This window comes from Hordeum vulgare, chromosome 7H, assembly GCF_904849725.1.
Source record: "Hordeum vulgare subsp. vulgare chromosome 7H, MorexV3_pseudomolecules_assembly, whole genome shotgun sequence".
NCBI lineage: Eukaryota > Viridiplantae > Streptophyta > Magnoliopsida > Poales > Poaceae > Hordeum > Hordeum vulgare.
The window spans coordinates 250345322-250358462 of NC_058524.1; the positions used below are offsets into that span (position 1 = coordinate 250345322).

At 48.4% G+C, this 13141-nt stretch overlaps 29 non-coding genes across 29 annotated transcripts; all 29 read right to left on the reverse strand.

Annotated features, from left to right (window-relative positions):
• Nucleotides 1-19: 19 nt before the first annotated feature.
• On the reverse strand, nucleotides 20-138 carry LOC123413739. The gene has a single exon (XR_006613856.1). It is a non-coding gene; the product is annotated as a 5S ribosomal RNA (ribosomal RNA).
• A 332-nt stretch (nucleotides 139-470) lies between these two features.
• Nucleotides 471-589, reverse strand: LOC123414857. Its single transcript, XR_006614774.1, has one exon. It is a non-coding gene; the product is annotated as a 5S ribosomal RNA (ribosomal RNA).
• Nucleotides 590-922: 333 nt separating this feature from the next.
• Nucleotides 923-1041, reverse strand: LOC123414803. Its single transcript, XR_006614723.1, has one exon. It is a non-coding gene; the product is annotated as a 5S ribosomal RNA (ribosomal RNA).
• Nucleotides 1042-1337: 296 nt separating this feature from the next.
• Nucleotides 1338-1456, reverse strand: LOC123414619. Its single transcript, XR_006614549.1, has one exon. It is a non-coding gene; the product is annotated as a 5S ribosomal RNA (ribosomal RNA).
• Nucleotides 1457-1788: 332 nt separating this feature from the next.
• On the reverse strand, nucleotides 1789-1907 carry LOC123413703. Its single transcript, XR_006613822.1, has one exon. It is a non-coding gene; the product is annotated as a 5S ribosomal RNA (ribosomal RNA).
• Nucleotides 1908-2240: 333 nt separating this feature from the next.
• LOC123413741 lies at nucleotides 2241-2359 on the reverse strand. The gene has a single exon (XR_006613858.1). It is a non-coding gene; the product is annotated as a 5S ribosomal RNA (ribosomal RNA).
• Nucleotides 2360-2692: 333 nt separating this feature from the next.
• LOC123414654 lies at nucleotides 2693-2811 on the reverse strand. Its single transcript, XR_006614583.1, has one exon. It is a non-coding gene; the product is annotated as a 5S ribosomal RNA (ribosomal RNA).
• A 402-nt stretch (nucleotides 2812-3213) lies between these two features.
• On the reverse strand, nucleotides 3214-3332 carry LOC123413918. The gene has a single exon (XR_006614023.1). It is a non-coding gene; the product is annotated as a 5S ribosomal RNA (ribosomal RNA).
• Nucleotides 3333-3665: 333 nt separating this feature from the next.
• On the reverse strand, nucleotides 3666-3784 carry LOC123414081. Its single transcript, XR_006614164.1, has one exon. It is a non-coding gene; the product is annotated as a 5S ribosomal RNA (ribosomal RNA).
• Nucleotides 3785-4117: 333 nt separating this feature from the next.
• On the reverse strand, nucleotides 4118-4236 carry LOC123414094. The gene has a single exon (XR_006614176.1). It is a non-coding gene; the product is annotated as a 5S ribosomal RNA (ribosomal RNA).
• A 333-nt stretch (nucleotides 4237-4569) lies between these two features.
• Nucleotides 4570-4688, reverse strand: LOC123414050. Its single transcript, XR_006614138.1, has one exon. It is a non-coding gene; the product is annotated as a 5S ribosomal RNA (ribosomal RNA).
• A 332-nt stretch (nucleotides 4689-5020) lies between these two features.
• Nucleotides 5021-5139, reverse strand: LOC123413693. The gene has a single exon (XR_006613814.1). It is a non-coding gene; the product is annotated as a 5S ribosomal RNA (ribosomal RNA).
• Nucleotides 5140-5541: 402 nt separating this feature from the next.
• On the reverse strand, nucleotides 5542-5660 carry LOC123413816. The gene has a single exon (XR_006613930.1). It is a non-coding gene; the product is annotated as a 5S ribosomal RNA (ribosomal RNA).
• Nucleotides 5661-5992: 332 nt separating this feature from the next.
• LOC123414823 lies at nucleotides 5993-6111 on the reverse strand. Its single transcript, XR_006614742.1, has one exon. It is a non-coding gene; the product is annotated as a 5S ribosomal RNA (ribosomal RNA).
• Nucleotides 6112-6444: 333 nt separating this feature from the next.
• On the reverse strand, nucleotides 6445-6563 carry LOC123414383. The gene has a single exon (XR_006614357.1). It is a non-coding gene; the product is annotated as a 5S ribosomal RNA (ribosomal RNA).
• A 333-nt stretch (nucleotides 6564-6896) lies between these two features.
• LOC123414824 lies at nucleotides 6897-7015 on the reverse strand. Its single transcript, XR_006614743.1, has one exon. It is a non-coding gene; the product is annotated as a 5S ribosomal RNA (ribosomal RNA).
• Nucleotides 7016-7348: 333 nt separating this feature from the next.
• LOC123414394 lies at nucleotides 7349-7467 on the reverse strand. Its single transcript, XR_006614368.1, has one exon. It is a non-coding gene; the product is annotated as a 5S ribosomal RNA (ribosomal RNA).
• Nucleotides 7468-7800: 333 nt separating this feature from the next.
• Nucleotides 7801-7919, reverse strand: LOC123414722. Its single transcript, XR_006614646.1, has one exon. It is a non-coding gene; the product is annotated as a 5S ribosomal RNA (ribosomal RNA).
• Nucleotides 7920-8251: 332 nt separating this feature from the next.
• On the reverse strand, nucleotides 8252-8370 carry LOC123413964. The gene has a single exon (XR_006614062.1). It is a non-coding gene; the product is annotated as a 5S ribosomal RNA (ribosomal RNA).
• A 333-nt stretch (nucleotides 8371-8703) lies between these two features.
• Nucleotides 8704-8822, reverse strand: LOC123414826. The gene has a single exon (XR_006614745.1). It is a non-coding gene; the product is annotated as a 5S ribosomal RNA (ribosomal RNA).
• A 332-nt stretch (nucleotides 8823-9154) lies between these two features.
• LOC123414065 lies at nucleotides 9155-9273 on the reverse strand. Its single transcript, XR_006614152.1, has one exon. It is a non-coding gene; the product is annotated as a 5S ribosomal RNA (ribosomal RNA).
• A 333-nt stretch (nucleotides 9274-9606) lies between these two features.
• Nucleotides 9607-9725, reverse strand: LOC123414827. Its single transcript, XR_006614746.1, has one exon. It is a non-coding gene; the product is annotated as a 5S ribosomal RNA (ribosomal RNA).
• A 333-nt stretch (nucleotides 9726-10058) lies between these two features.
• LOC123414688 lies at nucleotides 10059-10177 on the reverse strand. The gene has a single exon (XR_006614615.1). It is a non-coding gene; the product is annotated as a 5S ribosomal RNA (ribosomal RNA).
• A 333-nt stretch (nucleotides 10178-10510) lies between these two features.
• LOC123414041 lies at nucleotides 10511-10629 on the reverse strand. The gene has a single exon (XR_006614129.1). It is a non-coding gene; the product is annotated as a 5S ribosomal RNA (ribosomal RNA).
• Nucleotides 10630-10961: 332 nt separating this feature from the next.
• On the reverse strand, nucleotides 10962-11080 carry LOC123415013. Its single transcript, XR_006614919.1, has one exon. It is a non-coding gene; the product is annotated as a 5S ribosomal RNA (ribosomal RNA).
• A 333-nt stretch (nucleotides 11081-11413) lies between these two features.
• Nucleotides 11414-11532, reverse strand: LOC123414828. Its single transcript, XR_006614747.1, has one exon. It is a non-coding gene; the product is annotated as a 5S ribosomal RNA (ribosomal RNA).
• A 333-nt stretch (nucleotides 11533-11865) lies between these two features.
• Nucleotides 11866-11984, reverse strand: LOC123414625. Its single transcript, XR_006614554.1, has one exon. It is a non-coding gene; the product is annotated as a 5S ribosomal RNA (ribosomal RNA).
• A 333-nt stretch (nucleotides 11985-12317) lies between these two features.
• Nucleotides 12318-12436, reverse strand: LOC123414727. The gene has a single exon (XR_006614651.1). It is a non-coding gene; the product is annotated as a 5S ribosomal RNA (ribosomal RNA).
• A 333-nt stretch (nucleotides 12437-12769) lies between these two features.
• LOC123414754 lies at nucleotides 12770-12888 on the reverse strand. Its single transcript, XR_006614677.1, has one exon. It is a non-coding gene; the product is annotated as a 5S ribosomal RNA (ribosomal RNA).
• Between the last annotated feature and the right edge of the window lie 253 nt (nucleotides 12889-13141).

A 13141-nucleotide genomic window follows, 5' to 3' on the forward strand; every position in this document is an offset into this window, starting at 1 on the left:
GCAAAAATATTTAAAAAGGGGAATGCAACACGAGGACTTTCCAGGAAGTCACCCATCCTAGTACTACACTCGCCCAAGCACGCTTCACTTCGGAGTACTGATGGGATCCGGTGCATTGGTGCTGGTATGATCGCATCCGACATGCAACTATCTATTTGTTCCTTATGCTTGCCCCTCCCGTGTCCATTGCCACATTTGCCTCGACAACGGAGACGACTTTAACACAAGAATTTCACCGCTCCCTCTCTACCCCGACAACACGAGCACCGCCAGGACCTCTGTGACTTTTCCCACTGCGCTTGACACCCAACGACGCCGCCCCTAGACACGTCACCAATGAGACAGAAGCTAAAACATATCACAAACGTCAAAAATAAGAAAACTAGTAAACGTCAAAAATAAGAAAACGAGGTCATATAGATCACGCTCCCGCGTCATCCTTGTCACGTGGCGCAAAAATATTTAAAAAGGGAATGCAACACGAGGACTTCCTAGGAGGTCACCCATCCTAGTACTACTCTTGCCCAAGCACGCTTAACTTCGAAGTTCTGATGGGATCCGGTGCTTTAGTTCCGGTATGATCGCATCCGACATGCAACTATCTATTCGTTCCTTATGCTTGCCCCTCCCGTGTCCATTGCCACATTTGCTTCGACAACGGAGACGTGTTTAACACAAGAATTTCACCGCTCCCTCTCTACCCCGACAACACGAGCACCGCCAGGACCTCTGTGACTTTTCCCACCGCGCTTGACACCCAAAGACGCCGCCCCTAGACACGTCACCAATGAGACGCAAGCTAAAACATATCACAAACGTCAAAAATAAGAAAACTAGTAAACGTCAAAAATAAGAAAACGAGGTCATATAGATCACGCTCCCGCGTCATCCTTGTCACCTGGCGCAAAAATATTTAAAAAGGGGAATGCAACACGAGGACTTCCCAGGAAGTCACCCATCCTAGTACTACACTCGCCCAAGCACGCTTAACTTCGGAGTTGTGATGGGATCCGGTGCTTTAGTGCTGGTATGATCGCATCCGACACGCAACTATCTATTTGTTCCTTATGCTTGCCCGTCCCGTGTCCATTGCCACATTTGCCTCGACAACGGAGATGAGTTTAAACCAAGAATTTCACCGCTCCCTCTCTACCCCGACAACACGAGCACCTCCACGACCTCTGTGACTTTTTCCACCGCGCTTGACACCCAACGACGCCGCCCCTAGACACGTCAAAAATAAGAAAACTAGTAAACGTCAAAAATAAGAAAACGAGGTCATATAGATCACGCTCCCGCGTCATCCTTGTCACGTGGCGCAAAAATATTTAAAAAGGGGAATGCAACACGAGGACTTCCCAAGAAGTCACCCATCCTAGTACTACTCTCGCCCAAGCACGGTTAACTTCGGAGTTCTGATGGGATCCGATGCTTTAGTGCTGGTATGATCGCATTCGACATGGAACTATCTATTTGTTCCTTATACTTGCCCCTTCCGTGTCCATTGCCACATTTGCCTCGACAACGGAGACGAGTTTAACACAAGAATTTCACCGCTCCCTCTCTACCCCGACAACACGAGCACCCCCACGACCTCTGTGACTTTTCCCACCGCGCTTGACACCCAAGGACGCCGCCCCTAGACACGTCAACAATGAGACGCAAGTTGAAACATATCACAAACGTCAAAAATAAGAAAACTAGTAAACGTCAAAAATAAGAAAACGAGGTCATATAGATCACGCTCCCGCGTCATCCTTGTCACGTGGCGCAAAAATATTTAAAAAGGGAATGCAGCACGAGGACTTCCTAGGAGGTCACCCATCCTAGTACTACTCTTGCCCAAGCACGCTTAACTTCGAAGTTCTGATGGGATCCGGTGCTTTAGTTCCGGTATGATCGCATCCGACATGCAACTATCTATTCGTTCCTTCTGCTTGCCCCTCCCGTGTCCATTGCCACATTTGCTTCGACAACGGAGACGAGTTTAACACAAGAATTTCACCGCTCCCTCTCTACCCCGACAACACGAGCACCGCCAGGACCTCTGTGACTTTTCCCACCGCGCTTGACACCCAAAGACGCCGCCCCTAGACACGTCACCAATGAGACGCAAGCTAAAACATATCACAAACGTCAAAAATAAGAAAACTAGTAAACGTAAAAAATAAGAAAAGGAGGTCATAGAGATCACGCTCCCGCGTCATCCTTGTCACGTGGCGGAAAAATATTTCAAAAGGGGAATGCAACACGAGGACTTTCCAGGAAGTCACCCATCCTAGTACTACACTCGCCCAAGCACGCTTCACTTCGGAGTACTGATGGGATCCGGTGCATTGGTGCTGGTATGATCGCATCCGACATGCAACTATCTATTTGTTCCTTATGCTTGCCCCTCCCGTGTCCATTGCCACATTTGCCTCGACAACGGAGACGAGTTTAACACAAGAATTTCACCGCTCCCTCTCTACCCCGACAACACGAGCACCGCCAGGACCTCTGTGACTTTTCCCTCCGCGCTTGACACCCAACGACGCCGCCCCTAGACACGTCAACAATGAGACGCAAGCTAAAACATATGACAAACGTCAAAAATAAGAAAACTAGTAAAGGTCAAAAATAAGAAAACGAGGTCATATAGATCACGCTGCCGCGTCATCCTTGTCACCTGGCGCAAAAATATTTAAAAAGGGGAATGCAACACGAGGACTTCCCAGGAAGTCACCCATCCTAGTACTACACTCGCCCAAGCACGCTTAACTTCGGAGTTCTGATGGGATCCGGTGCTTTAATTCTGGTATGATCGCATCCGACATGCAACTATCTATTTGTTCCTTATGCTTGCCCCTCCCGTGTCCATTGCCACATTTGCCTCGACAACGGAGACGAGTTTAACACAAGAATTTCACCGCTCCCTCTCTACCCCGACAACACGAGCACCGCCACGACCTCTGTGACTTTTCCCACCGCGCTTGACACCCAACGACGCCGCCCCTAGACACGTCACCAATGAGACGCAAGCTAAAACATATCACAAACGTCAAAAATAAGAAAACTAGTAAACGTAAAAAATAAGAAAACGAGGTCATAGAGATCACGCTCCCGCGTCATCCTTGTCATGTGGCACAAAAATATTTAAAAAAGGGAATGCAACATGAGGACATCACGCTCCTGCGTCATCCTTGTCACGTGGCACAAAAATATTTAAAAAGGGGAATGCAACATGAGGACTTCCCAGGAAGTCACCCATCCTAGTACTACACTCGCCCAAGCACGATTAACTTCGGAGTTCTGATGGAATCCAGTGCATTGGTGCTGGTATGATCGCATCCGACAGGCAACTATCTATTTGTTCCTTATGCTTGCCCCTCCCGTGTCCATTGCCACATTTGCCTCGACAACGGAGATGAGTTTAACACAAGAATTTCACCGCTCCCTCTCTACCCCGACAACACGAGCACCGCCATGACCTCTGTGACTTTTCCCACCGCGCTTGACACCCAACGACGCCGCCCCTAGACACGTCACCAATGAGACGCAAGCTAAAACATATCACAAACGTCAAAAATAAGAAAACTAGTAAACGTCAAAAATAAGAAAACGAGGTCATATAGATCACGCTCCCGCGTCATCCTCGTCACCTGGCGCAAAAATATTTAAAAAGGGGAATGCAACACGAGGACTTCCCAGGAAGTCACCCATCCTAGTACTACGCTCGCCCAAGCACGCTTAACTTCGGAGTTCTGATGGGATCCGGTGCTTTAATGCTGGTATGATCGCATCCGACATGCAACTATCTATTTGTTCCTTATGCTTGCCCGTCCCGTGTCCATTGCCACATTTGCCTCGACAACGGAGATGAGTTTAACACAAGAATTTCACCGCTCCCTCTCTACCCCGACAACACGAGCACCGCCACGACCTCTGTGACTTTTCCCACCGCGCTTGACACCCAACGACGCCGCCCCTAGACACGTCAACAATGAGACGCAAGCTAAAACATATCACAAACGTCAAAAATAAGAAAACTAGTAAACGTCAAAAATAAGAAAACGAGGTCATATAGATCACGCTCCCGCGTCATCCTTGTCACGTGGCGCAAAAATATTTAAAAAGGGGAATGCAACACGAGGACTTCCCAGGAAGTCACCCATCCTAGTACTACGCTCGCCCAAGCACGCTTAACTTCGGAGTTCTGATGGGATCCGGTGCTTTAATGCTGGTATGATCGCATCCGACATGCAACTATCTATTTGTTCCTTATGCTTGCCCGTCCCGTGTCCATTGCCACATTTGCCTCGACAACGGAGATGAGTTTAACACAAGAATTTCACCGCTCCCTATCTACCCCGACAACACGAGCACCGCCACGACCTCTGTGACTTTTCCCACCGCGCTTGACACCCAACGACGCCGCCCCTAGACACGTCAACAATGAGACGCAAGCTAAAACATATCACAAACGTCAACAATAAGAAAACTAGTAAACGTCAAAAATAAGAAAACGAGGTCATATAGATCACGCTCCCGCGTCATCCTTGTCACGTGGCGCAAAAATATTTAAAAAGGGGAATGCAACACGAGGACTTCCCAGGAAGTCACCCATCCTAGTACTACTCTCGCCCAAGTAAGAATAACTTCGGAGTTCTGATGGGATCCGACGCTTTAGTGCTGGTATGATCGCATTCGACATGGAACTATCTATTTGTTCCTTATACTTGCCCCTCCCGTGTCCATTGCCACATTTGCCTCGACAACGGAGACGAGTTTAACACAAGAATTTCACCGCTCCCTCTCTACCCCGACAACACGAGCACCGCCACGACCTCTGTGACTTTTCCCACCGCGCTTGACACCCAACGACGTCGCCCCTAGACACGTCAACAATGAGACGCAAGCTAAAACATATCACAAACGTCAAAAATAAGAAAACTAGTAAACGTCAAAAATAAGAAAACGAGGTCATATAGATCACGCTCCCGCGTCATCCTTGTCACGTGGCGCAAAAATATTTAAAAAGGGAATGCAACACGAGAACTTCCCAGGAAGTCACCCATCCTAGTACTACTCTTGCCCAAGCACGCTTAACTTCGTAGTTCTGATGGGATCCGGTGCTTTAGTTCCGGTATGATCGCATCCGACATGCAACTATCTATTTGTTCCTTATGGTTGCCCCTCCCGTGTCTATTGCCACATTTGCCTCGACAACGGAGACGAGTTTATCACAAGAATTTAACCGCTCCCTCTCTACCCCGACAACACGAGCACCGCCAGGACCTCTGTGACTTTTCCCACCGCGCTTGACACCCAACGACGCCGCCCCTAGACACGTCACCAATGAGACGCAAGCTAAAACATATCACAAACGTCAAATATAAGAAAACTAGTAAACGTAAAAAATAAGAAAACGAGGTCATAGAGATCACGCTCCCGCGTCATCCTTGTCAGGTGGCGCAAAAATATTTAAAAAGGGGAATGCAACACGAGGACATCACGCTCCCGCGTCATCCTTGTCACGTGGCACAAAAATATTTAAAAAGGGGAATGCAACATGAGGACTTCCCAGGAAGTCACCCATCCTAGTACTACACTCGCCCAAGCACGATTAACTTCGGAGTTCTGATGGAATCCGGTGCATTGGTGCTGGTATGATCGCATCCGACAGGCAACTATCTATTTGTTCCTTATGCTTCCCCTCCCGTGTCCATTGCCACATTTGCCTCGACAACGGAGATGAGTTTAACACAAGAATTTCACCGCTCCCTCTCTACCCCGACAACACGAGCACCGCCATGACCTCCGTGACTTTTCCCACCGCGCTTGACACCCAACGACGCCGCCCCTAGACACGTCACCAATGAGACGCAAGCTAAAACATATCACAAACGTCAAAAATAAGAAAACTAGTAAACGTCAAAAATAAGAAAACGAGGTCATATAGATCACGCTCCCGAGTCATCCTTGTCACCTGGCGCAAAAATATTTAAAAAGGGGAATGCAACTCGAGGACTTCCCAGTAAGTCACCCATCCTAGTACTACGCTCGCCCAAGCACGCTTAACTTCGGAGTTCTGATGGGATCCGGTGCTTTAATGCTGGTATGATCGCATCCGACATGCAACTATCTATTCGTTCCTTATGCTTGCCCGTCCCGTGTCCATTGCCACATTTGCCTCGACAACGGAGATGAGTTTAACACAAGAATTTCACCGCTCCCTCTCTACCCCGACAACACGAGCACCGCCACGACCTCTGTGACTTTTCCCACCGCGCTTGACACCCAACGACGCCGCCCCTAGACACGTCAACAATGAGACGCAAGCTAAAACATATCACAAACGTCAAAAAAAAGAAAACTAGTAAACGTCAAAAATAAGAAAACGAGGTCATATAGATCACGCTCCCGCGTCATCCTTGTCACGTGGCGCAAAAATATTTAAAAAGGGGAATGCAACACGGGGACTTCCCAGGAAGTCACCCATCCTAGTACTACGCTCGCCCAAGCACGCTTAACTTCGGAGTTCTGATGGGATCCGGTGCTTTAATGCTGGTATGATCGCATCCGACATGCAACTATCTATTTGTTCCTTATGCTTGCCCGTCCCGTGTCCATTGCCACATTTGCCTCGACAACGGAGATGAGTTTAACACAAGAATTTCACCGCTCCCTCTCTACCCCGACAACACGAGCACCGCCATGACCTCCGTGACTTTTCCCACCACGCTTGACACCCAACGACGCCGCCCCTAGACACGTCACCAATGAGACGCAAGCTAAAACATATCACAAACGTCAAAAATAAGAAAACTAGTAAACGTCAAAAATAAGAAAACGAGGTCATATAGATCACGCTCCCGCGTCATCCTTGTCACCTGGCGCAAAAATATTTAAAAAGGGGAATGCAACTCGAGGACTTCCCAGTAAGTCACCCATCCTAGTACTACGCTCGCCCAAGCACGCTTAACTTCGGAGTTCTGATGGGATCCGGTGCTTTAATGCTGGTATGATCGCATCCGACATGCAACTATCTATTCGTTCCTTATGCTTGCCCGTCCCGTGTCCATTGCCACATTTGCCTCGACAACGGAGATGAGTTTAACACAAGAATTTCACCGCTCCCTCTCTACCCCGACAACACGAGCACCGCCACGACCTCTGTGACTTTTCCCACCGCGCTTGACACCCAACGACGCCGCCCCTAGACACGTCAACAATGAGACGCAAGCTAAAACATATCACAAACGTCAAAAAAAAGAAAACTAGTAAACGTCAAAAATAAGAAAACGAGGTCATATAGATCACGCTCCCGCGTCATCCTTGTCACGTGGCGCAAAAATATTTAAAAAGGGGAATGCAACACGGGGACTTCCCAGGAAGTCACCCATCCTAGTACTACGCTCGCCCAAGCACGCTTAACTTCGGAGTTCTGATGGGATCCGGTGCTTTAATGCTGGTATGATCGCATCCGACATGCAACTATCTATTTGTTCCTTATGCTTGCCCGTCCCGTGTCCATTGCCACATTTGCCTCGACAACGGAGATGAGTTTAACACAAGAATTTCACCTCTCCCTATCTACCCCGACAACACGAGCACCGCCACGACCTCTGTGACTTTTCCCACCGCGCTTTACACCCAACGACGCCGCCCCTAGACACGTCAACAATGAGACGCAAGCTAAAACATGTCACAAACGTCAACAATAAGAAAACTAGTAAACGTCAAAAATAAGAAAACGAGTTCATATAGATCACGCTCCCGCGTCATCCTTGTCACGTGGCGCAAAAATATTTAAAAAGGGGAATGCAACACGAGGACTTCCCAGGAAGTCACCCATCCTAGTACTACTCTCGCCCAAGCACGATTAACTTCAGAGTTCTGATGGGATCCGATGCTTTAGTGCTGGTATGATCGCATTCGACATGGAACTATCTATTTGTTCCTTATACTTGCCCCTCCCGTGTCCATTGCCACATTTGCCTCGACAACGGAGACGAGTTTAACACAAGAATTTCACTGCTCCCTCTCTACCCCGACAACACGAGCACCGCCACGACCTCTGTGACTTTTCCCACCGCGCTTGACACCCAACGACGCCGCCCCTAGACACGTCAACAATGAGACGCAAGCTAAAACATATCACAAACGTCAAAAATAAGAAAACTAGTAAACGTCAAAAATAAGAAAACGAGGTCATATAGATCACGCTCCCGCGTCATCCTTGTCACGTGGCGCAAAAATATTTAAAAAGGGAATGCAACACGAGAACTTCCCAGGAAGTCACCCATCCTAGTACTACTCTTGCCCAAGCACGCTTAAGTTCGTAGTTCTGATGGGATCCGGTGCTTTAGTTCCGGTATGATCGCATCCGACATGCAACTATCTATTTGTTCCTTATGGTTGCCCCTCCCGTGTCCATTGCCACATTTGCCTCGACAACGGAGACGAGTTTATCACAAGAATTTCACCGCTCCCTCTCTACCCCGACAATACGAGCACCGCCAGGACCTCTGTGACTTTTCCCACCGCGCTTGACACCCAACGACGCCGCCCCTAGACACGTCACCAATGAGACGCAAGCTAAAACATATCACAAACGTCAAATATAAGAAAACTAGTAAACATAAAAAATAAGAAAACAAGGTCATAGAGATCACGCTCCCGCGTCATCCTTGTTAGGTGGCGCAAAAATATTTAAAAAGGGGAATGCAACACGAGGACTTCCCAGGAAGTCACCCATCCTAGTACTACACTCGCCCAAGCACGCTTCACTTCGGAGTACTGATGGGATCCGGTGCATTGGTGCTGGTATGATCGCATCCGACATGCAACTATCTATTTGTTCCTTATGCTTGCCCGTCCCGTGTCCATTGCCACATTTGCCTCGACAACGGAGATGAGTTTAACACAAGAATTTCACCGCTCCCTATCTACCCCGACAACACGAGCACCGCCACGACCTCTGTGACTTTTCCCACCGCGCTTGACACCCAACGACGCCGCCACTAGACACGTCAACAATGAGACGCAAGCTAAAACATATCACAAACGTCAAAAATAAGAAAACTAGTAAACGTCAAAAATAAGAAAACGAGGTCATATAGATCACGCTCCCGCGTCATCCTTGTCACGTGGCGCAAAAATATTTAAAAAGGGAATGCAACACGAGAACTTCCCAGGAAGTCACCCATCCTAGTACTACTCTTGCCCAAGCACGCTTTAGTTCGTAGTTCTGATGGGATCCGGTGCTTTAGTTCCGGTATGATCGCATCCGACATGCAACTATCTATTTGTTCCTTATGGTTGCCCCTCCCGTGTCCATTGCCACATTTGCCTCGACAACGGAGACGAGTTTATCACAAGAATTTCACCGCTCCCTCTCTACCCCGACAACACGAGCACCGCCACGACCTCTGTGACTTTTCCCACCGCGCTTGACACCCAACGACGCCGCCCCTAGACACGTCAACAATGAGACGCAAGCTGAAACATATCACAAACGTCAAATATAAGAAAACTAGTAAACGTAAAAAATAAGAAAACGAGGTCATAGAGATCACGCTCCCGCGTCATCCTTGTCAGGTGGCGCAAAAATATTTAAAAAGGGGAATGCAACACGAGGACTTCCCAGGAAGTCACCCATCCTAGTACTACACTCGCCCAAGCACGCTTCACTTCGGAGTACTGATGGGATCCGGTGCATTGGTGCTGGTATGATCGCATCCGACATGCAACTATCTATTTGTTCCTTATGCTTGCCCCTCCCGTGTCCATTGCCACATTTGCCTCGACAACGGAGACGAGTTTAACACAAGAATTTCACCGCTCCCTCTGTACCCCGACAACACGAGCACCGCGAGGACCTCTGTGACTTTTCCCACCGCGCTTGACACCCAACGACGCCGCCCCTAGACACGTCACCAATGAGACGCAAGCTAAAACATGTCACAAACGTCAAAAATAAGAAAACTAGTAAACGTCAAAAATAAGAAAACGAGGTCATATAGATCACGCTCCCGTGTCATCCTTGTTACGTGGCGCAAAAATATTTAAAAAGGGGAATGCAACACGAGGACTTCCCAGGAAGTCACCCATCCTAGTACTACACTCGCCCAAGCACGCTTAACTTCGGAGTTCTGATGGGATCCGGTGCTTTAGTGCTGGTATGATCGCATCCGACATGCAACTATCTATTTGTTCGTTATGCTTGCCCGTCCCGTGTCCATTGCCACATTTGCCTCGACAACGTAGATAAGTTTAACACAAGAATTTCACCGCTCCCTCTCTACCCCGACAACACGAGCACCGCCACTACCTCTGTGACTTTTCCCACCGCGCTTGACACCCAACGACGCCGCCCCTAGACACGTCAACAATGAGACGCAAGCTAAAACATATCACAAACGTCAAAAATAAGAAAACTAGTAAACGTCAAAAATAAGAAAACGAGGTCATATAGATCACGCTCCCGCGTCATCCTTGTCACGTGGCGCAAAAATATTTAAAAAGGGGAATGCAACACGAGGACTTCCCAGGAAGTCACCCATCCTAGTAATACGCTCGCCCAAGCACGATTAACTTCGGAGTTCTGATGGGATCCAATGCTTTAGTGCTGGTATGATCGTATTCGACATGGAACTATCTATTTGTTCCTTATACTTGCCCCTCCCGTGTCCATTGCCACATTTGCCTCGACAACGGAGACGAGTTTAACACAAGAATTTCACCGCTCCCTCTCTACCCCGACAATACGAGCACCGCCACGACCTCTGTGACTTTTCCCACCGCGCTTGACACCCAACGACGCCACCCCTAGACACGTCAACAATGAGACGGAAGCTAAAACATATCACAAACGTCAAAAATAAGAAAACTAGTAAACGTCAAAAATAAGAAAACGAGGTCATATAGATCACGCTCCCGCGTCATCCTTGTCACGTGGCGCAAAAATATTTAAAAAGGGAATGCAACAAGAGAACTTCCCAGGAGGTCACCCATCCTAGTACTACTCTTTCCCAAGCACGCTTAACTTCGTAGTTCTGATGGGATCCGGTGCTTTAGTTCCGGTATGATCGCATCCGACATGCAACTATCTATCTGTTCCTTATGGTTGCCCCTCCCGTGTCCATTGCCACATTTGCCTCGACAACGGAGACGAGTTTATCACAAGAATTTCACCGCTCCCTCTCTACCCCGACAACACGAGCACCGCCAGGACCTCTGTGACTTTTCCCACCGCGCTTGACACCCAACGACGCCGCCCCTAGACACGTCACCAATGAGACGCAAGCTAAAACATATCACAAACGTCAAATATAAGAAAACTAGTAAACGTAAAAATTAAGAAAACGAGGTCACAGAGATCACGCTCCCGCGTCATCCTTGTCACGTGGCGCAAAAATATTTAAAAAGGGGAATGCAACACGAGGACTTCCCAGGAAGTCACCCATCCTAGTACTACACTCGCCCAAGCACGCTTCACTTCGGAGTACTGATGGGATCCGGTGCATTGGTGCTGGTATGATCGCATCCGACATGCAACTATCTATTTGTTCCTTATGCTTGCCCCTCCCGTGTCCATTGCCACATTTGCCTCGACAACGGAGACGAGTTTAACACAAGAATTTCACCGCTCCCTCTCCACCCCGACAACACGAGCGCCGCCACGACCTCTGTGACTTTTCCCACCGCGCTTGACACCCAACGACGCCGCCCCTAGACACGTCAACAATGAGACGCAAGCTTAAACATATCACAAACGTCAAAAATAAGAAAACTAGTAAACGTCAAAAATAAGAAAACGAGGTCATATAGATCACGCTCCCGCGTCATCCTTGTCACATGGCGCAAAAATATTTAAAAAGGGGAATGCAACACGAGTACTTCCCAGGAAGTCACCCATCCTAGTACTACTCTCGCCCAAGCACGTTTAACTTCGGAGTTCTAATGGGATCCGGTGCTTTAGTGCTGGTATGATCACATGCGACATGCAACTATCTATTTGTTCCTTATACTTGCCGCTCCCGTGTCCATTGCCACATTTGCCTCGACAACGGAGACGAGTTTAACACAAGAATTTCACCGCACCCTCTCTACCCCGACAACACGAGCACCGCCACGACCTCTGTGACTTTTCCCACCGCGCTTGACACCTAACGACGCCGCCCCTAGACACGTCAACAATGAGACGCAGGCTAAAACATATCACAAACGTCAAAAATAAGAAAACTAGTAAACGTCAAAAATAAGAAAACGAGGTCATATAGATCACGCTCCCGCGTCATCCTTGTCACGTGGCGCAAAGATATTTAAAAAGGGGAATGCAACACGAGGACTTCCCAGGAAGTCACCCATCCTAGTACTACTCTTGCCCAAGCACGCTTCACTTCGGAGTTCTGATGGGATCCGGTGCATTGGTGCTGGTATGATCGCATCCGACATGCAACTATCTATTTGTTCCTTAAGGTTGCCCCTCCCGTGTCCATTGCCACATTTGCCTCGACAACGGAGACGAGTTTAACACAAGAATTTCACCGCACCCTCTCTACCCCGACAACACGAGCACCGCCACGACCTCTGTGACTTTTCCCATCTTGCTTGACACCCAACGACGCCGCCCCTAGACACGTCAACAATGAGACGCAAGCTAAAACATATCACAAACGTCAAAAATAAGAAAACTAGTAAACGTCAAAAATAAGAAAACGAGGTCATATAGATCACGCTCCCGCGTCATCCTTGTCACGTGGCGCAAAGATATTTAAAAAGGGGAAAGCAACACGAGGACTTCCCAGGAAGTCACCCATCCTAGTACTACTCTCGCCCAAGCATGCTTCACTTCGGAGTTCTGATGGGATCCGGTGCTTTAGTGCTGGTATGATCGCATCCCACATGCAACTATCTATTATTTCCTTATGCTTGCCCGTCCCGTGTCCATTGCCACATTTGCCTCGACAACGGAGACGAGTTTAACACAAGAATTTCACCGCACCCTCTCTACCCCGACAACACGAGCACCGCCACGACCTCTGTGACTTTTCCCACCTTGCTTGACACCCAACGACGCCGCCCCTAGACACGTCAACAATTAGACGCAAGCTAAAACATATCACAAACGTCAAAAATAAGAAAACTAATAAAC